Below are 26917 nucleotides of genomic sequence, written 5' to 3'. Positions count from 1 at the left end.
ACTATGTTTTAGAGACAACAAGCCTCTGATTACCAGATGTTAAGTACTAACAACAGGGATGGCCATCAATATCAAGCCCAGCTTGTGACTCTCCTTGTGACATCTGGCGGCCCACTCTTAGGAAATGGGAATGCTGAGCTAGATAAACTCTTGGGTGATCCCTGTGCTCTTAAGCTGCAGCTCCACGCAGAAACGTGAAATCAAGAGAGGCAGGGTTGAAAGCTATCATAAACGTGCAAATACATATAATCAGTAGCTATCTAAAATGCTTTCAAAGCATACTTTTCATTTCCACAGTAATATAAATGAAACACTAGCTATGTGACAACATAATTAGCTGTGTCAATAAAGTCAGTGAAACTGGCAAGATTACTTTCCAAATTCTGGAAAATAAGAGCTCTTGAGATTTATGCATGTTAATTCTTACACACTGCCACAAGAATACAACCCATTTGTCTCTGAATGTCTACATTCAATTAGATGCACTTGACAGATGTTTGCTCCTTAACCAGTGATTCATTTAGAAATTTGTAACCATTTCTAGGGTCTACAGTTCTCCAGAACTGCTGTCTATTCATTTAGGACTTGCATAAGATTTAAACAAATTAAAATTACCATTCCCATTTTTTAAGAGAGTTGATTAAGTAATTTAATTAAATCTAATTACTTTTGAATCTCCATTCAACACAATATCAAAGTTTAATGTGGAGTAAAAATCATAATATTCCACAGGGTATTCCCCTGGCCAACTGTCATTTCTTATCTGCTGAGGGGAAAATATACTGGTCAAACTGGGCCAAGTCAAACCAACAACTCAGTACTTCATATTGAAGGGCCACTTAAAACTTATGTACAGTATTTCCCATACAGAAGGGGTTTTTTTGTATAGGAAAAACATCAAAACCTTGAACAAATTTTGATGTGCAGTGATCACTCTTATGTCTATTTTGCTGCATGTACATGCATTGAAGGGGCGAACTGACAAGTTAATTACATTTAGCTTTCATGAGCACTCCGTATCTCCCATTCAGTGTTTTTTTTTTAAGGAAAAAAGGCAATTTAGATGTTCTGTCTCTTTACAGTGCACAGAATGTAACTTTAAAATTAGGAGTACCATTCAGCTGTCATTCAAAGAAGATTTAAAGGTGCTCTGAATATCTTAAAATGCATTGGAGAGGAATATGAAAAGCAGGTTATGCAATCAAGGAAACTAGTATCTGCTGGACATTGCAGACATTCTCCCTGGGGGAGAAAAAAGGTGAAATGCGTAATGCAATTTTTCCATTAAACATTTCAGTGATTCAATTGAAACTTAAGTGGCCAACATCCTACCACATATTTCAGAATGTCTTATTTAAATCACCAACATCAAATATTTGAAAATGACTTACTAGGAGATCTGCCTGGAGGTAGGACATATTGTTAGCAATTATTCTTCCACCTGAACTTTATAAATGCGTGCTTTGGAATGTTATGTTTCAAATTAATTGTACTGCTCTCTTTGTAACTAATTGCAATACATCCTAACTGTATCCCCAGAATGAGTGTTGCATACATCTAGTAATTTAATGTGTTATTTAAAACAAGTCACACCAAGGTCAGAATCATATATATATATATATATATATAACATTTGCCTAATGATACTGTTAATTTACCAAGGAAGGAGAATCGACACTGTACACAGAACGAGGGAAAACTATTGCAAAATATGACCTAGCACTGCCAAAATGTGTCAGCATTGTCATTCAGTTTTTGGCACTTACTCCCTCCAGATTTCTGGCTATTTGTCCCTGTGCAATTCTCATTTAAGAAGTGTATGTAAACAAATAAAACAGTAGGTAGCAAAGATACTCTATAGATTTTTTAATGTTATAATCTGAACATCTTATTCTAGAATATACATCTGGGCCACTTTTGCACATTACACTACAATAAACCATAGCTTAGCACAAACACAGTGGCTCTGGAGTATGTTCTCGGCTACAGATCTTGGTTAAGAAGGAGAGATCTTAAACATGATCCAGGCTTCAGACAACACACTAAGCCAAACCTTGGCTTAACTACCATCCCACACTGAGATGAAATGCCCAGGAAAAAGCAAAGCAGGCACGTGCTCCTCTATGGGAGCCGGCACACTTTTGCAGTTGCAAAATTTTGGCTTACCATGATGTGTGAACCAGGCCATAATGTCAGTGAATCTGAGTGGAAGGTTTAAAATGATCTAACTCAGTGATTCTTAACTAAGGCCATAAGCTCCCCCAGGTAGTGACCTATAAATTTGAGGGGAGCATTCAAGGGAGAACAAATGGAAGACATCAAGACTTTGAGGCAGTCCCTTGAAATGGCTTCTGGCAGCTAGCAGAAGAGAATTAAACCTCCTTTAGGATGAAATCTCATATCCTAGTTGCACATGGTGAAGAGGAATTAAACAAGATTGCTCCCTTCCTGCTAGGGGCTAAAGACCGAAACAAACAAAAATAATCCATCAATTTACAATCATACTAAGAATGGAAAAAGGAGAAACAAGTTATCAGAAAAATGCCAATCAAGCTCAAATAAAGACTGGCTCCTTTTTAAGAATGGAAGAGCCTGCTGGATCAGACCAAAAGCTTATCGAGACACGCATCCTGTTCTCACAGTGGTCAACTAAATGCCTGTGGAAAACCCACAAACAGGACCTGACACTCTCCCATCCTGTGGTTTCCAGCAACTGGTTTTTCCCTTCTCTGCGTACAGGGTGCAAGAAAATACCACCTCATTATTTCCTATTTCCTTACCTCTGCCATCTCTGCATTCCATTGGCCAAGATGAATTACAGGACCATCTATTTAGGCTTACTTGGGGCAGCGGGGGCAGAGAGGGGATTCAGTGATGATGTCATGTATTTTTGGTGGGTGGCAGTAGATTAAAGGCTAAGAACCACTGCTCCAACTTAACCCCTCATGTTGTCACCAATTACAAATTAACCCTATCAAGAAGACTATACAGTTCAACAACTGTTGCGCAGCAACAACAAAGTGACTCAACTTTGGAGGTGTACGCACAGTCCAAAGCACATAATAGTGGTTTGACTGCTTAAGACAGAGATGGGGAACTTGGTAAAAATCAATATAGAACCATTTTGTGCGCACACACACAAAAGTATGTACACACACACACATAATTAGCTACTATGTTATATGATTCCATTTATATTATTTCTATACTGTATCCCATTATACATTTATACCCCACCTGCTAACACAGGCACAGGCAAACTCCAGCCCTCCAGATGTTTGGGACTACAATTCCCATTATCCCTGACCACTGGTCCTGTTATCTAGGGATGATGGGAACTGTAGTCCCAAACATCTGGAGGGCCAGAGTTTGCCTATGCCTGTGCTAACTCAAGGCAATTATAATGGCTTGGATCCTAATTTCTAACGAGCAGAAATCAGCTCATGGAATATATCTGCAAGTGGCAATGGGGATGGGAATTTTTGCCACTTCCTTATTTCCCATACAGTCCTTGTGCCCTCTGGAAATCTGATCCAGAGGATTGGGGGACCCTCACCAGCAACATGGCTGCTAGAAGCTGTCGGAGCAGGGGACAGGAATATGTGGAAACTGTCTCCTTTTAAGCATGCAAGGAAAGAATGACCCACAGTCATTGAGTATTTCTCAAAAAACCGGTATCTGCACTCTGTGGATCAATACATATCTAAAAAAGCTGCCTCTGCCGCCTCCATGAAAATTACCTCCTCCTCCCATTCCAAGCCAATTTTGGTTTGGAGAAGCCAACGCATCTTTGATGCACTGTCTTCCCTCCTTGCCGAAGCCCACTCCTGGGCATCTGTCTCTTTGTCTAATTTGCAGCATGACAGCTAAGAAAGTGACAAAGATAGAACAATCAGATCTGAGCACAACAGCGCAGGATGTGACAAATAAGAAAAATAGGAAGGTAGAAAATGCAACTGTCTCTATACTAATAATGCGAGACCCAAATGGAAGGAAGAATGGGGAATGAAAATAACTTCCGAGCAATGGGTCACAATGAACCTCCACCTCCCCTCCTCATGTCAAACACCGGAGGGGACAAGCGCACCCTCATGCCAATATAAGGAATATTCCTTGCAACTGAGAACAGCACGCAGGCACTGGCCCTCAGCCAGTCACAGCAGGGACCTTATAGCTGAAGGGAGGCAGGAAAACTGCTGTGAAATCTGAGGAACATGTGCTCTGAACTCAATTGCAACCCCCCCCCCAAAAAAAAATAATAATTTTGAAGGCAAGGGAGTAATAGTTGGGACCAGAGGAGCAGAGAGAGGCAAGTGCCCTCCAAGACAAGTAGCTCACTCTGCCTCACCCCCATTGTTGGACCCTTCTCATTACTTAGAAGGAAAGGCACATTTCATATACAAAGTATAAGCATTAGCATACACTAGAAATTCAAAATATCTGAAGCATGATTACTTGAAAGTCAATAGGGATTACTGACAAGAAAATATATTCAGGATGGGAGAGTTAAAGTAATGTATGCCATTATTTCTGTTTCAGAAATCCACCATGTGGGTCACAACTCACCTCACTCCCCGAAATGCATTTTGCCCGTTCTATGCACACGTCAAAAATTTTTTTAAAAAAATTCAGGTGTGGATCACAGTTGCCCTTCATCACCAAAAGGTGGGAAGCAAATTAATTTATCTAAGAGGATGGTTTCCTTTTGGTAAAAAGGTAAAGGTACCCCTGCCCGTACGGGCCAGTCTTGACAGACTCTAGGGTTGTGCGCCCATCTCACTTAAGAGGCCGTGGGCCAGCGCTGTCCGCAGACACTTTCCGGGTCACGTGGCCAGCGTGACAAAGCTGCATCTGGCGAGCCAGCGCAGCACACGGAAACGCCGTTTACCTTCCCGCCAGTAAGCGGTCCCTATTTATCTACTTGCACCCGGGGGTGCTTTCGAACTGCTAGGTTGGCAGGCGCTGGGACTGAGCAACGGGAGCGCACCCCGCCGCGGGGATTCGAACCGCCGACCTTTCGATCGGCAAGCCCTAGGCGCTGAGGCTTTTACCCACAGCGCTACCCGCGTCCCTTCCTTTTGGTAGCAAGCACTAAATTCAGGGACTTAGTTTTTCTATATATATTTACGTTCAGTATTGTTGCACAGTTGTACCATCAAAATCCATTTCCAAAGCAAGTGCAATCGAAAGACGTGAGGATTCGGAATCAAATCATGTTTTTATGAGCAGCTGAGTGCACCTGCAGTCATCTGATTAGAGACCTAGCAGCTACCAGCAAGCAGGTGAGGCATGGACTTCCTTCATATAGATTAACTATACTTAACATATACATATAGATTAACTATATACTGTATTTGCATGACCAGAACTTGGTGATCTCTAATTGAGCAAAAACCCGGAAGGTGCAACCATGTGTGTTTTAAACCAGGACAACTGAAAAACAGGAGGCGCTGCTGTTGTTTCAGGGAAGAATTGGGGCAGTCTGTAGAATAAGTAAAATGAGCAGGCTTTTGAAGAGCCACACTCCCAAGGGAAGGGAAGGGGGACCAAAACTTTAAAAGTGGCAGGTGTCATTTACCATGTCGGGAAGGGGGGGGGGGCAAGTATAGCCACGAGACCACATTCTTCCATCATTATTGTTGTTGTTGTTGTTATTTTAGACAACCAGTCTTTAGACACAGAATGATCAAACCGCGGTAGGCAACCTTTGCAAAGGAAAAAGGGAGAGCTCGGTACTGGAGAGGGGGCGTTATTTATTGCTGGTAAATTAATCCAGAGTGGAAAAATATAAAGCTATTTGTGCAGATTTTCACAGATCCCAGTTCAAGATCATTATGCACCACTCCCCTCCCAGGGAATAACAAATTGCTAAACTAAGGATGCCATCGCACTTGGGGGGCAAGTGCCGCCGAACCCAGCAAGGCTTACTTCCGAGTAACCCTGCAAGGGCTGTGAGGAAAGCATCCGTTCTGTTAACCCTGCTGGTGCATATACTAGACTAGAGTATTGGAAGCGAGTATAGGAAGCTCGCTCGCTCGCTTGCAATGGCCAGCTGCCCCTCCACCAGCCCTCCCATCTCTCCCGAATATCCCCGCCGACCCAGAGGGCGAGCTCCTGCGGCGCGACATATAGGACCCACCCCCTTCTCTCTCCGCCCCGGTTCTCCACAAGGCGCGAGGGATGGGAGGGGGCGGCTAAGAGAGTAGAGAGAGAGGACGGCAAACAAAATGGAGACTTACGCTCACGCTCTGGCAGCTTATTGCGCGTGCGCCATGGAAACGTCAGGTGGGGGCTGGCAAAGAGACAGCGGCGGTTCGCGTTTTGGGCAGCGCAGGCGCACTCACGCTAGAAGAGGACCAGGAAAAAAACCCAAAAACGACCGTCGACCCTTTCTTGCTGCTTCGGCAATGCGCGTGCGCAAAAGCTTGCGCGCGTTTTTGCCTGCTGCCTCCTTGGTCCGTCCCCAAGTGAGAACCGTAATTGATTGATTGTATCTGAAGAAGTGTGCATGCACACGAAAGCTTATACCAAGAACAAACTTAGTTGGTCTCTAAGGTGTTACTGGACTCTCTCTCTCTCTCTCTCTCTCTCTCTCTCTCTCTCTATATATATATATAGATTGAAGAGTGATTTCCCCTCCTTTCTGTTGGTGGTGAACATGATATCATTATAAATAACATTTTTTATTATTATTACATTTATATCCAACCTTTCCCCAAGGAGCTCAAGGTGGTATACATAGTTCTCACAACAACCCTGTGAGGTTGGTTAGGCGGAGAGACTGACTAGCCCAAGGTCAGCCAGGGAGCTTCATGGTCAAGTTAGGAAAAGGAGCCCGATTCCCCAAGTCTTAGTATAGCACTCAATAACTGCTATGCAACACTGCCTCTCCAGTGGATGTATTACAAATGGAGATTGATGACTCCATTGTTTGCAGAAGATACTTCCTGGTTCTTGTTCACATGCACAGACACACACATATCACACATATATAAATGCATGAACAACACACACACAAACACTTCACGGGGTGGAAGTGACAGCAATCTATGAAGATAATACAACTGAAATGTCCATCACTGTAGCTGTGATTGGACAGCAGCCTGTACCTTCCCCTTACCTAGAAAATGCAAATCCAAAGACAGAAGTTTGTATAAATGATATATGTTATTACATAGTACATTTTTAAACATTTTCCTGTCATTCAAAGGCACATACAGTCCCTTGGCATTGTCCACAAGGGAGGGCATGGTTGGGAGACTTTTACAATGGTCCCTGCAATGTAGTCCAGTGCTATTTTCCATGGGGAAGAAGGTGGTGTGGAGAAGCAAATAGAAAGCAAAGCTGTTAAAGAGCAGTGTTAACAACACTAGTGTATTCCAATAGGGAAGGTAGAATAGGAGTGATTATTTGTGTGAGAGAGAGGCCTGTGAAGTCTCTTCAGTTATGGTACTCAAAAAAACAAAAACAAAACATTGGCTCAGAATTCTTTAATTCTAAGCATTTATTTTTATTTTTGCACCTTGCTTCTGTTGGTAAATCTCAGGCTTTGGGTAAAAACAAAGTGGATTCCACAAGCCTGAAGCCTTTCCTCCCTGGTCTGTAGCTTACTTCTGAGTAGACCTGTTAGTCTTTCATCATGGCATGCACACACAAGAGAACAAGAACTAAAATCATTCAGACTCCACACAGTTCTCTCAATTTTCTTAATCATTTAGCCACCCTGCTTATAGAGCAATCATAATCCTATTTAGCTAGATGTAGGAAGATGTGTATTTAGGATTCTAACCAGTCCTTTTTTTCTATTAAAAGAATGTTTAGGGGTACTCTCATTTTGACTCAAGAAAATCACCATTTTATAGTTCAAATCAGGAAAAATAAATGCAGTAAATGGACAAAAGTACAAAGATTCACAAAATGTTTAGGGGTACGCGTACCCCTGCATCCCCCCCAGAAAAAAGCACTGATTCTAACCTTAGAGGCCAGGTGGAACCACTGCAGTGACAGGAATTTTGGGGTGCAGATCCATACAGGTCCCTGCTCACTGCAATTTGCTGGATGGAACAATAATGTCTCTGTCCCTCTGCTTAACCTACCAAGCAACACTGGGTTTTATTTTTGTTATCATATTATATTTTTGCAATAATGTTCTTCAGAATGTTCACTTTGTAAAACCTTTTTTTTTCCATCCCACTCCCCAGAGGTTACATATTGCATAATTTATAACAGATTTGCTAGAAAGGCAGATTAAGGGATGGGATGCTGCTAGAATGGAAGAGTGTGTTTACCGGAGACAAATTTAGTACTCCGCTGTTAAGCAAGGAAAACAAATGCAAACACACGTAGCAAAATATGATGCATATTTACAGAGAATCTGTTCCCAACATTCAGCAGACCACGACAGGATTCTCTGAAACAGAAGCAGAGCAGGGATTTTGGAAGGAACATACTGTTACATACCACTCCAATCTCCGAATGGTGTGAGATTCCAGGGGTTCCAGGGGTCTTGCCTACAGTCCGGGTTTCCTTTTAGAAATGAGGCATGGTGGAGACTGTGGTGTCTTTAGGATATATGGTTTATTTACACAAATATACAACCTGAGCCTATTGGTGGAGGGGTTTGCAGCATTAACACCCCAAGAGGGTCTTGCTTCTCCCATAGGCACAGCTCTGGATTCAATGAGATGTCAGCGAATTCAGCTCTTGACTACTTTAAACTCTCCCTTTATCTAACTCATTCTGAGTTACGGGAGAGGCCCCTCCCATTTGCCGTCTGGCACTGAGCCCTCCTCTCTTCGACTTTCCTCATGGCTCATTACCTTCCCTTTGTTCTCTAAATGGCTCATCTCCCAGGCCATTACCCCATCGGGAAACTGACCAGGCTTATATTTCAACATTTGCCTCGATTAAATTCTGATCCCCCTGCTGGACCCAGAAATGTAGAAGAGTCTGGTACCCACAAACTCATAACAACACTTTCTTAGCTATTAACTGCTGCCATTTTCAGTAGGGTCTAAACACTCCCTCCCCTTCAAAAATATAAAGGATTACAGTGTAATCCTAGGGGTGCCTACTTTGAAATAAGTCCCACTGTGTTTGGAGAGGATGGCAGCCTGGGCTTCCCTTGCTTCTGCCTTCCCTCAAGTCACACAGATCTTTCTTAAACAGGGAAGGTGGGGAAGGGGCCTGCCCCCAACAATTTCTGCAGACTGTTGGTGGTTCTTGTAAGGGAGTTGATGGTTTGGCTTTCTCCTTGTCTGGGCATCCTGGCTTCTACCGTCCCTTAGGTCACACAGATACTTCTTAGGTAGTCCCAGGGAAGGTGGGGAAGGAGCTCCCGCAACAGTCACAGGCTGTGTGGTTCTTTCAGGTGCCACCAATGACTTGCTATTATTTCATTATTGCTACTGTTCACTCATATGTACCCTTTTGACCAACGAAAGGGAAAGTGGCTCAGAAAGGAATAACAAACACTTTCAAGTACAAAAAAGGCAACTTAACAAAAATTTAAAGACAAGGTTGGCGGTTTGAATCCGCACAACGGGGTGAGCTCCCGTTGCTCTGTCCCAGCTTCTGCCAACCTAGCAGTTTAAAAGCACACCAGCACAAGTAGATAAATAGGTACCGCTGCAGCAGGAAGGTAAATGGTGTTTCCGTGCGCTCTGCCTTCAGTCACAGGGTTTTGTTGCACCAGAAGCTGTTTTGTCATGCTGGCCACATGACCTGGAAAGCCGGCTCTCTCGACCTGAAAAGCGTGATGACCGCCGCACCCCATGGTCATCTTTGACTGGACTTAACTGTCCAGGGGTCCTTTACCTTTACCAATATTTCAATAAATCTATGCCCAATGCATTCATGTTCCTGAAAAAAGGCAAAGGGCCAGTCAGAGAGAACAAAATGTAAATCTTTAGGCAGCAGCTCCCAAGTGCACTGAAGGGTGGGGCAAGGCAGGTGGAAAACTTTACCCCTTGATAGTTGCAGCAATATGTGTGCTCTCTGGTCTGGGCATCTCGTCTTTTAACACATTGCCATTCCCCCTGTCCTTGACCTTTCCTTTCCACTGCTTTCTGAAAGTGGGTGGTTTGGGCCACTTGCCCAGTCCAAACCATTTCATCAGTAGTAGCACCAGTTCCCCATCACCGCTCCTTTATGCAGTCATCATTACCAGAGATGCTATACCCCACTCATTTCCCACGAATGTACCCTGAGCGCATCCACAAACGGCTCTGTGTGTGTTCATTAAGAGCACCACTTCCTTTCCCCTCCCCACAAGCTTTCCTCTTCATTTGTTCTGCGGCTGCTGACCACAAAACTGCGGTCTCTCGCTGTAGTCACTCTTCTGTACGCATGGAAATGAATGGTCTCTAAACAACATAGAAGGCAAAAGCAACAGTGTTGGTCTAAAAGAAGAAGAAGAATTCCACAATCCACAGTTCTGCAATATCGTTATAAGATAAAGATAGAATCTTAATTGAATGTTCGTGCTAGAAGGTACTGTATTTTTTTATTAGAACCAACGAAAATATCGCAAAATTGGAAGTGAGTCGACAAGCTGACTTCATGGCTTCAACATCCAATGGTGGTTTTTTTTGGGGTGGGTATTTCTTCTATCATCTATCTATCTAATCTCTCTATCTATCCGTCTGTCTGTCTATATCTCCCAACCCCTCCCCTGTATTGAGTAACATCTTGCCTGATGGAAGAGTTCTGGAGAACTTGAAAGCTGGCAACAATTTTGTGGTCTTTGATCATAATATAACAGGGTCCCACATAATAAGATATTCCCAAGCTGATTTAGATCATTATAGGTATTATATACACATATACAGGACACCAAACTGGCAATAAAATTTCAGTTCTCTCATTGCAGATGCATATCTGAATAAGGGTTTTTGATGAGCTCTAAGTGGAAGAAGCCGTATACATGCATGCATTTTTATTTTTAAAATGTGCTTAAATACAACTCCCAGAAGGGGAATCCAGTTCGCTATATCTGGTTTACATTCTTGAATTTTCATAACATGCTTAATAAAATGAATATATGCAAAGAGACTTTGAGAACGCAGTGATATTGGCAAAGCTCCTCGGTTGTACAGAATCTCATAATGTACACACACAGTGTATAATAATAGCACAGTACAAGGGATATATAAAATAAGGTTTGTTACAGCAATACTCAGGTTGCAAGAAAGAAAAAGGAATTTAAAAAACTAGTCCTGTTCAATGACGTTTTCCACAGCATTTAACAACATCCTTTATATACATCATTAGACATTTTGGTTTGGACTATGAAATCCCATTACGTGTGGACTGATCTTCAACAGCTCCCCAGAAATGTGATATGACAAGGGGTTGTGCTGTTGCTCCCATTGCTCGACAACCCCACCTACCCCCACCAATCTCCAAATTCAGTCAATTCACCTACCCTATCCCACTAGGCCTCTCCAACCTCCTTGTATTCACCACCCCTACCCCTTAAAGTTTGCCAAACCCCTCACCACCTTAAACCTCACGGAACCCACTTAGACATCACCAACCCCCCTTAGACCTTTGTGTTGCCACCCCATGCCACTGCAGCAATGCAGGATGAACATTTGGCCTGGCAGGAGGAGAACCACAGGAAGGCGGTCAGAAGCAGCAGCCAGCCAACCTGAGGATCTGCTGCTGCTACTTTACCTGTGTTGACTCTTCATCTTAATTGACTGTGGGAGCCACAGATTACCAAGTTGGCTGGTCACTGCTTCCTACTTCCTCCGCTCCCCCTCCTCCTTCTTGTTTGGCTATGGCCGTGGCAGTAGGAATAGCGGATCCCCAAGCTCACCAGGGAGGAGGAATTTGGCCAGCAGTGCCACCTACCACCTTAGTAATCTGGAGCCAGGGGACAGGGGCTGCAGACTGTTCTGTCTGTCCACCCATAGCTCACCTGGGCCACCTCTTGTCATGTTGTAGCTCACAGCACCACCTGTCTGTGGCCAAGTGAACTACAGTGCAACAACACACTTACATTTTTATTATATGTACTAGAGGAAGTATCTTCAACCTTTTCAGACCCATGACCCACTTATAACCCAAACATGCATTTAGGAATACATTTCTTAATATTTTACCATATATTTGTATGGTGGTAGTGCTCCTTGGATCAGGCCATGAACCACTACTGGGTTCCAACCCACCAGTTGAAAACCAGTGTTTGGCTGTGTCCCTGCTCACTTAACTTGTCAACTCCACCTATCACCCACCCACCATGCCAAAGCTACCCACCCCATCCCCTTAAAGGTAAAGGGACCCCTGACCATTTGCTCCAGTTGTGACCGACCCTGGGGTTGCGGCGCTCATCTCGCTTTATTGGCCGAGGGAGCCGGCGTACAGCTTCCGGGTCATGTGGCCAGCATGACTAAGCCACTTCTGGTGAACCAGAGCAGTGCACGGAAACGCCGTTTACCTTCCCGCCGGAGCAGTACCTATTTATCTACTTGCACTTTGACGTGCTTTCGAACTGCTAGGTTGGCAGGAGCTGGGACCGAGCAACAGGAGCTCACCCCGTCACGGGGATTCGAACCACCAACCTTCTGATCGGCAAGTCCTAGGCTCTGTGGTTTAACCCACAGCGCCACCCGCATCCCCTTACTTGTTGCCAAAGGCACCCTTTATGCCTCGCCAAAGCTACCCTCTCTGTCACAACCACCCTTTCCCCTTAGAACTTGCCAAATCTCTGTTCGCTGGCCGGGGCTGCCCACCTCACAGATCTGGAATGCCCACTTGTTCCATTGCCAGCTTTGGCTGCCCATTCACTCTCTCACTGATCTCAGTTGGCTACTTGCCTGCCAGCCTTTATCTCTAGTTCCCTTCTCGGCTTCCAATGATGCTGAGATGACCAAGGAGCTCTCAGAGCCCAGTTTATCATTAGGCTACAGTTTGCAGCAGCATCTGCAGCAGCCACACATACTGCAGTGTGACGCCATCCTTAGGAATGTATTTATTAGGAAAAATAGAAATGTATACAAGAAAATCTACTGGGTACGTTATATGATAACAAAAGGGGAAACACCTACAGCCTATCTTTAAATAGAGGAACAATGGGCCATCTACAAGAAAACAGATTCTATCCTCTGAAGATTTTAGAACAGCACATGAAATAGACTTAACATGAAAATATATCTCAGCACAGTCATTTTACTGAATCTGCAGCTAATGGGTGGTATTCAACTCAGAGTAGGCTCACTGAAATTAATAGACCTAAACTTAGTCATGTTCATTAATTTCAATTGTCTACTCAGAGTAAAACTTAGTTGGATACCACCCTTTGTAAAAATTAATCATAATTAGTTAATTTATTATTGTATTCATTTATTTTATCCTGTTCCTCATTAGGAGCAAGATATTCTTTGGACTCAACAACTGTTAGAGAATCTGACATGCCAAGAAAGTTTCCATGTAAATTATATTTACATTGTCATAAAGTACAGTGTAGACATGGAATTCTATTGAGAAATATGTCCCCCACCCACCCATCCCCTTTCAGCCCATAACAGGTGAAAAGGTAAAGGACCCCTGGACAGTTAAGTCCAGTCTAAGGCGACTGTGGGGTGCAGTGCTCATATCGCTTCAGGCCAAGGGAGCCAGCGTTTGTCCACAGACAGCTTTCCAGGTCATGTGGCCAGCATGACTAAACCTCTTCTGGCACAATGGGACACCATGAGGAGTGCCCATAATAGAGGGCAGGGGGCAAGATAAGACCTTGTTGTGCTATTTAATTGGTCCTTGAGAAATGCATATTTGTTATCTAGATGGGTATGGATGAGGGTGGTCAGGTGAAAAGGAGGAGAGGGTTCCTATATCCTTCATCATCGTCCAGAAGAAGGAATTCAGCAGGTATAGACTGTCATGCAAACTACGCCTTCTATGTATCTGCCTCTTGCTATCTCCTTCAAATAGCTTGTTATCAAACAGAAATAGTGTGTTTGTCCCAGCTCCATAATAGTCAAAGTGGTTGTAAGATGTTGTCAAAACATCCCAAGCCATTGGCACCAACCCACGCTGTGCAGCAATCTTCCAGGTGTGTTTGCAATACTAGTGCAATATAATGAATATAATGAAATACGCTTTTCTCAGAGCAGTCTGTCCAGATCAGAGTTCAGGATGAATACTATTAAGTATGTAATCCTATGCACACTTACCTGGCAGTGACTATTTCTGAGTGAACAGACCTAGGATCAAGCTATAGGAGTGCTATATATGTGATAAATGTACACATGCACATGACAAATGCACAGGCTACTTCTCCTTTAGATGTGTTGTGGTATTTGCTGTAGCTAAAATATTCTAAAAAGTCGTTTGCTGCATCCTTACTGGTCTGCAGTTTTCATTTCAGGTGATAAAATGTTCAAACACTGCTGGGAAGCCAATCAGAGGCAAACTTCATGGAGTTCGACAGTGCCTGATAAACAGTTCTAAGGTTTAACAGCCTACTGGGAGAAAGTTCTAATATTGGTACCCAACCCTACCTTTTGAAAAATAGACAAGCTCACAAGGCATCAGTTAAGAATAAATCAAACCAGAAACTTTCAGTCCAAGCTGTTTCTCTCTATATTGGTTTTAAAAATAACTCATAGGAGATTTATTTCTCCTTTAAAAGAGAGAGCAAGAGAAAGCAATGCTGCTCTTTTGCAAATTTGGATCTCTCCCCAAAAAAACCTAATTACCTTTACATTTGGGGAAATACTCCCATTTTGCTTGCTACTATACCAAAATGTTGCATCAAACATCATGGGTAAAGATACAGACTGTATAAGTCACACCTACAAAGTAATTTTCACAACTCCATAATCAAGATTGGAAAACAAAACAAATTGAGACAATAGAGAATTGTTATCGTGGTGGAATAGCCTGCTCCCTTAATTCACCAGGAAAAAAACACGATATTGAAAACAATTATTTTTGCACCTGGAGTGATTGTTTCTCCCCAACATGAATTGTTTCTACATTTAGTGTTTTCATCGTTTAGTTTCAGAGAAAATACAAATCTCTTTGAGATTATAACAATTATCCTACATCAAGGGCTCACCCTATTTACATAGTAATGCACGATTCCTCTTCTAATTCAAATGATAAAAAATAAAATGTACGGGCCAGAGATTTTCAGACGGTCCACTTGCCTTACGCTTCAAACTTTCCCGTTTTTATTATCAACTGTTATCAGAATCCGAGTCAAATTTCCAGTTTCATATCTGCAACTGATTTAACATAGACATGCGTTTTACTTTCAAGCCAATGAATTTTGCAGTGCAAATCAAGACAGCTCTTCCTCCTCCCACCCCCACCCTGCAGAAAACCAAATATATAAAGCAAACTCTAATTACAAAAAATACAGAGACAGTTTCCATTACATATAATTAGCTGAACAGCAGTAGGATACATTCCGAGGGTTACAACTAACCCACAAAAACAGTCATTAAATGCTGGGAAGCAGAAAACTGATGTCATCTTGGTCCAGTCTTCTTAAATGAAAAGCCTGCAGATTATATGACATATTCTCACACCTCAACTTTCCAAACATACTTGTAAATATCACCATCAATTGCATGACCTTCTCTGGAACCGGCAATGCATTCTGGGACTACATTTAGACATCTCTCTTACAGAACAGGGGAGGGTGATTTTACCTCCCCAAACCATGATGTGTGGATTTGTATGTCTCTCTTTTTGGACTGAATGGGTTTTGTTTTTTGTTTTTTTATCAACTGTATACATTACCCAAAATCTGTAAAACTCAAAACGCAATTGAGATAAATAAAAAGCGCGACTGCCTTCGTAAATGCCTTGAAAATGCCTCCTGGGAATATGATAATTCAATTTTTAACAACCCCTTTTTCATATTACTCCTCCTGCCTGCATGAAAAAAATAACAATAATGAAGATGCATTTTAATAGAAAGATTTTATTAGGGGGAAAATGAGTCATCTGGTGTAAGGAGTTCTGAACCTTTGGATCCAGACACAGATTGTTTAGGGCTACTTCTCATATTGCAAAGCTAGAACTTTGGTTTGTCATTCTTTATACTCAATACACAGCCTGCCAGATGTACTCAAGCAATTTTTCCATTGTCCAGATGCGAATCATACCATCATAGAATGACTGAGCTGTGGGGAGGACCTTTGAGAGATCATTGAGACTAAAGCTGCATACACACTATGTATTTAAAGCACACAGACACACAACACCCCACACAAAGAATTATGCAAATCGTTTGTTAACGGTACTGGGAATTTTGTCAGAAGTAAACTGCGGGGCCCAGGATTTTTTTTGCAGGGAGAAGCTTGTGCTTTGAATGTATGCTTTGTACTCCTGACAGTACAGTCATACCTTGGGTTACAGATGCTTCAGGGTGCGCACTGCGCTGAACCTAGAAGTACCTGAACGGGTTACTTCCAGGTTTTGGAGCTTGTGCATGCGCAGAAGCACTAACTCGCGCTTTGCGCATGCGCAGAAGCGCAGAATCGCAACCCCCGCATGCGCAGACGTGGCCCTGCAGGTTGTGAATGCTACGGGTTGCGAACGTGCCTCCCTCACGGATCACGTTCGCAACCCGAGCGTCCACTGTATTTTTATACTAACAGAAAATGCTGGTGCTATCACTAGGGTCAAGGGTGACACTCAATTATGCTCCATGACTTGGAGCATGGAAATCAGATTGAGAGTATATGAGTAACATTTGTAGGAGAGGGGAACAAGAGTGACTTTACCGTGGGTGTCTGCTTTAGACCTCCAAGACAGACTGAGGACTTGGTTGATGCCTTCCTAGAGCAGATTACCAAACATTCAAAAAGGAGAGATGTAGTCATGGGAGACTTCAACCACCCCAATATCTGTTGGAACTCAAACTCTGCCAAGAATGGAAGGTCCAACAAATTCTTCAGTTGCCTCACTATGTATCCAAAATGGTGCCACCGATGAAAAAGAGGGAGGTATCAACATGCCCTGGGCGGGGTTTCTGCAGTAGTAGACAAATTCTTTAAGAGGTGGCATAGTAGGGCCACCAAAACAGACCAACAAGGATTGAGCATGCTGACTGTCTGTTGGAGAGGCGGAAGGACAAAGAAACTTGTGGATGGGGATGGAATAATAATTATTTATTATTTATACCCCGCCCATCTGGCTGGGTTTCCCCAGCCACTCTGGGCGGCTTCCAATAAAAGATTAAAAAAACATTAAAACATCAATCGTTAAAAAATTCCCTAAACAGGATTGCCTTCAGATGTCTTTTAAAAGTCAGTTAGTTGTTTATTTCCTTGACATCTGATGGGAGAGCATTCCACAGGGCAGGCGCCACTACCAATAAGGCCCTCTGCCTGGTTCTCTATAACCTCACTTCTCTCAATGAGGTAACCACCAGAAGGCCCTCAGAGCTGGACCTCAGTGTCCGGGCTGAATGATGGGGGTACCCTGGAAGAGATAATGGCCAACTGGCTTGAATACCTGATCTCACTCCTCACTTGTCATTCACAAACAGCAGGCCTGTCGTGCAGGCTACCCTCTCTCTATGCACAAGCATAGCCTGGTTGTGGGAAGGGCTGTGATGGTCCTACTCATGCTGCAAAATATGAGTAGTCTGTACGGGAAGGGCAGGAGATGTTCTGGTGTTGATGGATGACTGATTGACACACAGACGTCTCCCACCATGTCGTAGAAACTGAAGTCCCATTCATTAGTCACCCAGCAACAAACACCTCAGAGGCATTACTGCTGAACAAGTAAGCTCCACTCACTTAATACCCAGAGTTCTGGCATGCCTTTGTTTTTAACTGTTTTAAAACATTTTAAGTAAGTTTTCATTTTAATTGTATTTTTATTTACTTGAGTGTTTGTTGACCTGGGCTGCGTTGGGAAGAATTTAATAAATAAAGCAAAATAAATGCATGGCATTCCTTCTGAATATCCCAAGGAGTTATATCATCCCATGAATGAAATAATTCATTATCTTTAAGATCCCAATTTAAGCATCATTTCTGACACAACATTTTGTATCTCTGGCTATCTGCACAGGATGAGATCAGTCCTGGATTCCTGTTAGCTCAACGGGACTCAACCTTGATGTACCATGAATTACATACTGTGAGGGAACATGTTCATACTGTTATAAGAATGTAACCTTTTATAAGAGCAGACATTCTAAGATTTTCCAGATTACCTGTTTCTTCAGCATTCATTCTCATTTACATTCATTCTGACCTACTTGTAAGTGTTTATATATTTTCCTGTTAATCATTTGTTCATATCACACTTTTTGGTACATTTCCCTGTCACTTTCCTAGCAGCAGCAAGTCCAAGTATTTATTTATTTACTTACTTACTTACTTACTTACTTACTTACTTACTTATTATTACACTAGGGTGTCAGAGTGCTTTAATCTACTTTAATTGCTCAAACCCCAAGTTGTGGGTGTGCTTCACTGTTTCCTATCTTAATATTTTGATTTTATATAAAACAATACAACTTTATCAGGGCGGGGGTTGTTCTGGTAAGCACTTGAATCACTCCTGCAAAATAGTCTGGCGGCACCCTTTGTGTATAAATTGATACTCTTTGTAACCAGCATGTTAAAATGAAAGACATACTGCAAATGATAGATCACGATACTCTGTTCATCAGTCTTCCCAAATATGTTTTTGTTGGGGGGGGTGGATCTTTCCATTTTGCTCATGGCATAAAAGCAAACAACATAGTCAATCTTAATTTTAATTTCAACTTTGTCTGACCATAGTTTCCCATTGAGGAAAAAACAATTAAATCACAATGTTACGCGAAACAGTAACCGTGCTGACGTCAAAGCAAGCTCACTTAACGTGTTTGAAATAAACTCTGCGTGCTATTGGCTTTGTGTATGAGCCACTCGCAACCCCCCAGCCATCAGAAACGGATTGATGACATTCTTATGTCTCTGGATTTATGGAAAAGAATAGATTGAGCACAGAGCGCCATGCTTTTTGGAAAAGCATCAGACACATTAAACTACTCAAGTTTTGCATCAAATCTTGCCTTAACAATAAACACTGCAGAAGAAAAGCCCATTTTAAGGTGCTAAGGTGGTAAAGAAAAATATTATGTAGAATGGAAGACAGGGAAGCTATAACACAATAGAGCTGTATGAAGCAATAAAAGAGACATGCCAGCAAATGAAACACATACTAAGAGAACCGAAAAAGGATGAAGAGAGAGTGTATAAATACATTTTTGGAAGGGAGGGGTGGGAGGAGCCAAAAGGAGTCCAATGCTCCTTCTAAAATCATGGGGAAGATTGAAATGTTGGCTCTAGAGAAGGCGGTAATACCGAACACCTACTCTTCTTGATATGGAGTACGAAGGCAGCACAAAGCTGAGATAAATATTAATGAGGCTCTGGGAATATCAAGCAGCAGCATTAATAAGGGACAGGTGAAAGAATATTTAGATGATTTAAATATTTATGATTCTGAAGAGCCAGCTCACATCCTCTGAAAGATTTTTTTTTAAAAAAAAGAACTAGTTGAGGAATGTCTGCAACTTGGCTACTCAGCTTTCAAAGCCCTGGTGGGATCAGGCAAAACGTCGGAAGAATTAAGATAGTTTAGCAATACAAAAAAACAAAAAACCCCACGGTTGGAAAAAGAAATAAAAGATGAGTAGTAATATTTGAACTAAGTCTTTTAGACCATTGCACCTACACACAAAGGCTGCACCATAGATCAGCATTGCCCCATACAATTCATGCGTGTTTTCCTTAGAAGTACTGTAAGTCCCATGGTGTTTAATTCAGATTACTCCCACGCAACTGTACAGTTATTTATGCATCTTAAAGTCCTGTATCTCCTGCTTCCAAGCCAGTTTGCAATGGCGTGTGTGCACAAATTGGTGTGATGGGCCATCCCTTTCCTTTCCACTTGGACATCCATCTCTCACTGCGTTCAGTGCAGTTTACTCCCGAGCAAGAGTCCATAGGGTTCTTGCATCCTTTATCTGAAACTGTGTGGCAATGCAAGACTGTGGTCCAAGCTCCACTTTATACATAATACACTTCCCCCTCACTGACAATTGCAGTTGAAGAATGAGTGACAGCAGGAGAGTGTGGTGAAATGATGGGCAGAGGCAGAGTGAGTGACAGTGGAGAAAGTTAGTTGAGAAAGAGGGTGGGAGAGGGAGGACTGAATGAAACTGAACAAGACCAGAAGGAGTTAAGGCACAGAGGAAACTCTGGGAGTCAGGGTAACTCAGCGTTCCCTAAGCTGGGGCCATCCAGATGTTTTGGATTCAGAACCAGCTTACGCATGGGGCAAGATAAGGCAACCGCCTCAGGCGGCAGTAAGTTTGGCCCACGGACGGTCCAGAAATCATTATGTTCTTACATGAGTAGAATGTGTCCCTTTTATTTAAAATGCATCTCTGAGTTATTTGTGGGGCCTGCCTGGTGTTGTTTTTACATGAGTAGAATGTGTGCTTTTATTTAAAATACATCTCTGGGTTATTTGTGCTGCATAGGAATTTCTTCTTCTTCTTTTCAAAATATAGTCCAGCCCACCACATGGTCTAAGGGACAGTGGACCAGCCCATGGCTGAAAAAGGTTGCTGACCCCTGCCTTAGGGCCATGGGTTCACAGAGAACACAGGATCTGAACCTGAAGGTAACAGAAAACAAAGAATGTAGTGTTAGCGCTGCTGGAGTAGACCAAAGGTGTAGCTTACCTGGCATTCCTGTTACACACAAAGACCAACCAAATGCCTATGAAAATACCACAGGCAGGACATAAGGGCAATAGTCCTCTCTCACTGTTTTTCTGTGCCACTTGGTACAGAGAAGTTGTTTTTTAAGCTATAGGAACATGGAGAATGACGACAGTCCTGCTGAGGCCTAGTGAGCCACATAGCCATGCATGAATTGTTGCTGTTTAGTCGTTTAGTCGTGTCCGACTCTTCGTGACCCCATGGACCAGAGCACGCCAGGCACTCCTGTCTTCCACTGCCTCCTGCAGTTTGGTCAAACTCATGCTGGTAGCTTTGAGAACACTGTCCAACCATCTCGTCTTCTGTCGTCCCCTTCTCCTTGTGCCCTCCATCTTGCCCAACATCAGGGTCTTTTCCAGGGAGTCTTCTCTTCTCATGAGGTGGCCAAAGTATTGGAGCCTCAGCTTCACGATCTGTCCTTCCAGTGAGCACTCAGGGCTGATTTCCTTCAGAATGGTTAGGTTTGATCTTCTTGCAGTCCATGGGACTCTTGAGTCTCCTCCAGCACCATAATTCAAAACCATCAATTCGGTGATCAGCCTTCTTTATGGTCCAGCTCTCACTTCCATACATTACTACTGGGAAAACCATAGCTTTAACTATACAGACCTTGCATGAATAGTGAGAACCATTCCCATGTTCATCTAGGGCCTCAAAATCTAAAAGTATAACTTCTAAGATTCATGGATGGGAGGTTTTCGGATCTCCTGCATGCAGACGTGGTGTACTCACGGAAAACACAGCCTTACACCTCTAGCCTAACAATATAAAACAAATGATACATAGGGGTGGAAGGGACAGAGAGGGAGGTGCAAATGAAGCGCTAGTTCTTATAGTGAAATATTAATTATTCTAATGACCAGCCAAAATGGAAATAGTTTGGGCAGGGGGTGACTGATGGATCTGGGCTTTCAGCAGAACTGGTTGAACAAACCCTGTTTCTCATCCAGACTCAGCTAGATATCACAGGCTGCTGATGGGATGATTGTCATCTCTGCCTATTAAATCTCATAGTTTATCTCAGTTATGTACATGTAGTACTTACTTGAATAATTACGGCATAGTTCTTCCATGGTCACCTTGAAAACTACTGTTACGACTTTTTGGAGCGTCCCAATGAAAGCAAGCTTAACTTCTTCTTCTTTTAATTGCTTTGTCTCAAAGGCTGTTATAAATTGGAGCCATCCTGCTTAGCTGCTGTTCCTGGGGTGATGATAGCAACATTCTTTCTATGAAAAATGTAATCAGAGCTGACTGCAGTACTACAGATGGGTCCAGATTTTAAACATTAACAATGGAACATCTTTTGATTAGTATTCTCTGCTTCTGCATTTTCATCCTTTCATTGATGCTTTTCAACTGTCTTTTCCCCCCCTCCTGATATGCTAGGCCGACAATTTCAAGGTCTTTTTGACAATAGCCCTTAAATTTTTTTCTCTTCTGGTCAGTATTCTGCATGACTGATCTTCCGTTTAATAACTACTTTCTAGCATGAGGGGCCTAGCGCAAACAAAAAGAATTTAATTTTAAATTCAGAGTTCCTTTCCTGGTCAGCAGATTAGGACTATTCCCAAAAGGAAGCAGCTGCGTACAAGATCTGGCTATTTCTCCAACCAGATCAGGGATAGCCAATGTGGTGCCCTTCAGAAGTTGTCCAGTGATACAGAGGACACTATGATTACTACCTTGGGCCAGTGTTGTTTATTCTGACTGGCAGCCCTCTTCAGGGTCTTCCCAACACCTGCTGCCTGATTCCCTTTTAACTGGAGGTACTAAGGATAGAGCCTGGGACTTGTGTATTTATTATTAGGTAAAGGTAAAGGACCCCTATGGGATGCGGGTGGCGCTGAGGGTTAAGCCACAGAGCCTAGGACTTGCCGATCAGAAGGTTGGCGGTTCGAATCCCCGCGACGGGGTGAGCTCCCGTTGCTCGGTCCCAGCTCCTGCCCACCTAGCAGTTCGAAAGCACTCTTAAGTGCAAGTAGATAAATAGGGACCGCTTTATAGCGGGAAGGTAAACGGCGTTTCCGTGTGCTGCGCTGGTGCTGGCTCGCCAGCTGCAGCTTCATCACGCTGGCCACGTGACCCGGAAGTGTCTTCGGACGGCGCCGGCTCACAGCCTGTTAAGCACGCAACCCCAGAGTCGGACACGACTGGCCCGTAAGGGCAGGGGTACCTTTACCTAAAGGTAAAGCACCCCTGGACAGTTAAGTTGAGTCAAAGAAGACTGGGGTAGGAGCGCTCATCTTACTTTCAGGCCGAGGGAGCCAGCATTTTTCTGCAGACAGCTTTCCAGGTCATGTGGCCAGCATGACTAAACCACTTCTGGTGCAACAGAACACCATGACGGAAGCCAGAGCTCACGGAAACGCCATTTACCTTCCCGTCACAGAGGTACCTATTCATCTACTTGCACTGGCATGCTTTCGAACTGCTAGGTTGGCAGGAGCTGGGACAGAGCAACAGGAGCTCATTCCATCATGCGGATTCGAACCACCGACCTAGAGGCTCAGTGGTTTAGACCACAGCGCCACCTGCATCCCTACTAATTTATTATTTTATTATTAAGAACATTTTAAACCCAACCTTCCTCAAATGAGCCCAGGATAGGTTGCAATATTATTTTAAAACAACAAAACTCCAGCAAAACTCTTATGTGCCTCCTCTGCAAGTGGTTCAGAGGGTGGCAACATGAGAATGGGCCTTTTCTGCAGTGGCTCCCCATTTCTGGAATACTCTCCCCAGTAGGCTCACCTGGCACCTTCTTTAGGCGCCAGGCAAAAACATTCCTCTTCAACTGGGCCTTGAGCTGATTAAAAAAAAATCTATGACCTTTTAACTGTGGTTTTGTGTGTGTGTGTGTAGCTATTAGGTTAAGTATTTATATATTGTTTTTATTTTGTGTTTTTATGTGATCTTCAAATGAAGGGCAGTATATAAATAATATAATAATAAAAAACGTGATCAGATACAAGTAAAATAACCAATTACAGTAGCAGGCTAGCATCCCATAAATGTCTGAGCAAGTAGATTTTAGCCACAAAACAAAGTACCAGCAATGTCAGTGCCAGTTGTACTTCCGGTGGGAGGGTATTCTATAATCAGGGCACCACCACTAAGAAGCCTCTATCCCATGTCTACACCAAATGTACTTCACTGGTGGTGGGACAATGAGAAGGCACCCCCCACAGCCAAGAACCTGGGCAGGAGGCTCGTACAGTAAGAGATGTCCCTTCGGATTCCTGGTCCCCAAGTCATTCAGGGCTTTATAAGCCACTACTAGCTTCTGCCTACGAAACATGAGCTCTACCATTGAGCTACAATTTCTGAAGGCCGTGTGTTTCAGCATGTATCCTAACTTATCAGAAACCACATGGTGCCTCCCTCGTGCTCTTGTGGTTGCCCAACAGGCAGTGGCGTAGCGTGGGGGGTGCAGGGGGGGCCAGCCGCACCGGGCGCAACATCTGGGGGTTAGGGTTAGGGGGCGCAAATCCACGGGTTAGGGGGCGCAAATTACTTGCCTTGCCCCGGGTGCTGACAACCCACGCTATGCCCCTGCCAACAGGTGGGAAAATCTGGGCACCTGCAATCAGGAAAGGGTAAGAGTTTGTTCCCATAGTTAATTAATAAAGTGAATATCAAAAATTGCATCTCTCTCTTAAAAAATAATAATACAAAACCTTTTAATTGGCCAGTTTCTTGCATCCTGAACATGTTAACCTTAAGTGGTCAATTTCCCCCTAAAGTTTCCAGGTCTCTAGTTACTATAAGACTACATTAACCTCAGCCCTCATGGCCAGTGGTATGATGGGAATTGTAGTCCAAAACACCTGTATGGTATCTTGTCAATGAAATAGGATGCTAGACTGAAGAAAATGGTGGTGCCATTCTGAATGACAATTTCTTTTTGAGACTCTGGGGGTGGGACTGACTGCTTAAGGTTGCAGTCTTACAGCCACTTGTCTAGGAGTAAGAGCTCCATTGAATTCAGTGGGACTTACTTCTGAGTGCAACTGCAGGGGATTCTGCTTCAGGGTTACTGAAGAGGACTGTGGTACCCACTGAGCCAGGGGCGTGGAAGCTTTTTCACCTGAGAGCTGCATTTCCTTATGAGGAGCCTTTCGCAGAGGGGCACAGGCCAGTGGAAGATAGGAGGACCAAAGTCAAAAGTGTGATGTGCAATGGATATGACTATTCCCTTTTTACAGTAGGCTACACTGACGCACTTAAAGGACGTGGGTGGCTCAGTAAACCACTGAGCCTCTTGGGCTTGCCGATCAGAAGGTCGGCGGTTCGAATCCCCATGAGAGGGCAAGCTACCGTTGCTCGGTCCCTGCTCCTGCCAACCTAGCAGTTCGAAAGCACGCCAAAAAATGCAAGTAGATAAATAGTACCACCCCAGTGGGAAGGTAAACGGCATTTCTGTGCGCTGCTCTGGTTTCAGTGTTCCATTGCGCCAGAAGTGGCTTAGTCATGCTGGCCACATGACCTGGAAAAACTGTCTGCGGTCAAACGCTGACTCCCTCGGCCTGTAAAGCGAGATGAGCGCTGCAACCCCTGAGTCGTCTGCGACTGGACTTAACTGTCAGGGGTCCTTTACTTTTTTACATTGACGCACTATGACTACAATTAGGTTGGTGAGTTAGGGTAGCCTTCCGTTTGTTAGTTTCTTGGCTGCTTTTCATAAGCTGAAAGGGGGCTCGGAGTCTCGGGAGAAGGCAGGAATGCAAAGAAGAAGAAGCCCTTCCTTTGTTTGCAAGTGCATCAGACCCTATAAAAGTACATAATCCATGGATCATTGGCACGATCAACCATAATGGCTCCAAAAGAGCCATTGTGCTAATGTGGCTGATGAGCATGTATACGGCTCCTGCATACTAAAAAAACCTCATGAAACTTTTAATACGATGTGCCGCTAATGCAACAAATGGCTATTTTCCCCTCTCTCCCTGTGTTTTTGCAACGGGGAATGCTTAAGGTTTGACTAGGCTGACAAAAAGATTACTTAATACTATGCGAGGTGTAATTGTAAGCAGAGGCTGCTAACTCTGGAAAAACAAGCACGGGGCCAAACCTCCTGTTAAGTAATGCCTATTGTTTTCCTGTTGTCCGCGCAGATCTCTGCAGCCATCTGACTGTCATTCTTCCCTCTACGCCTTGCAGATCACAAGCTGCTGTCCCTGCAATTATCTGGGGACAGCGCCCAGGCATGCATGACAGTTTTTGTGTACATCACAAATTAATTTCCTGCGGGAAATGAACTGAATTACATGTACAGATGGCTCACTTCCGGTGCATCCATAATGCGTCCAGATCAATACTGCATTCAAATTAATTTCATCCTCCAGAAATATGCCCGGTCCTGCTTCTTGTAGGCGGAAGCCCATTTGTAGTTTGTTATTTTTATTCTTTTTCTCTCTCTCTCTGTTACAAGGAAAGGTTTCTGTTGGTTTGTGCTTTTTTTAATGGATTTTTGTGGTTTTAATTGCTGCACTTTTAAACGTTGTGCAATGCTAGTTTCTGCTTTGTAAACCGCCTAGAGAATGTTCTTGGTGGGCAGCCATGGACGCTTAATTAATTAATTAATTAATTAATTTATAATGAGGCAGACATTGGTTATAGTGGGATCACTCTTCACTATCTATTTCTCTACGCTGTCAAGGATGTGTCTTGAATGTGAAGGGGTGAACAAGCTTTATTTGCTTACCTTATGGTGTTCTATTTTTAGCTAGGCCTCCAGGCTATTTAAATACTAGCCAAGCATGCCAATCTCATATTACTGAAATTTGCATAATTTAAAGTAATCATAGTGTTTAAATGGGGAGGGGAAGCAGATTCCAGCGCCTACCTAGCCAGACAGCTAGTCTAATCCTCTGACACACAGAACAGCTTGCAAGTATGGGACAAAGGGATGTGTGTTGTGTACAGCGGTACCTCTGGTTACGAACGCTTCTGGTTACACATGCTTCGAGTTACGAGCTCCGCTAACCCAGAAGTAGTTGCTCCTGGTTTGAACTTTGCCCCAGGATGCAAGCCGAAGTCGCACACCAGAGGCGCGCGCGCATGGGAGGCGCCATTAGCAAAAGCGCGCCTCAGGATAAGAACGGTTTCAGCTTAAGAATGGTCCTCTGGAACGAATTAAATTTGTAACCAGAGGTATCA

At 43.4% G+C, this 26917-nt stretch overlaps 1 protein-coding gene across 2 annotated transcripts in view; it reads right to left on the bottom strand.

Annotated features, from left to right (window-relative positions):
* Positions 1-6358, bottom strand: part of FHIT (fragile histidine triad diadenosine triphosphatase) — a 1046096-nt gene extending 1039738 nt beyond the window's left edge. For both annotated transcript variants that reach the window (XM_028719572.2, XM_077925099.1), the window contains exon 1: positions 6240-6358. The gene's annotated coding sequence lies outside the window, so the exon portion shown is untranslated. The remainder of the gene's footprint in view (positions 1-6239) is intronic.
* Between the last annotated feature and the right edge of the window lie 20559 nt (positions 6359-26917).

Source organism: Podarcis muralis, chromosome 2 (assembly GCF_964188315.1).
Source record: "Podarcis muralis chromosome 2, rPodMur119.hap1.1, whole genome shotgun sequence".
In the NCBI taxonomy this organism is placed as follows: domain Eukaryota; kingdom Metazoa; phylum Chordata; class Lepidosauria; order Squamata; family Lacertidae; genus Podarcis; species Podarcis muralis.
This window is presented reverse-complemented; position numbering and strand designations above follow the sequence as displayed.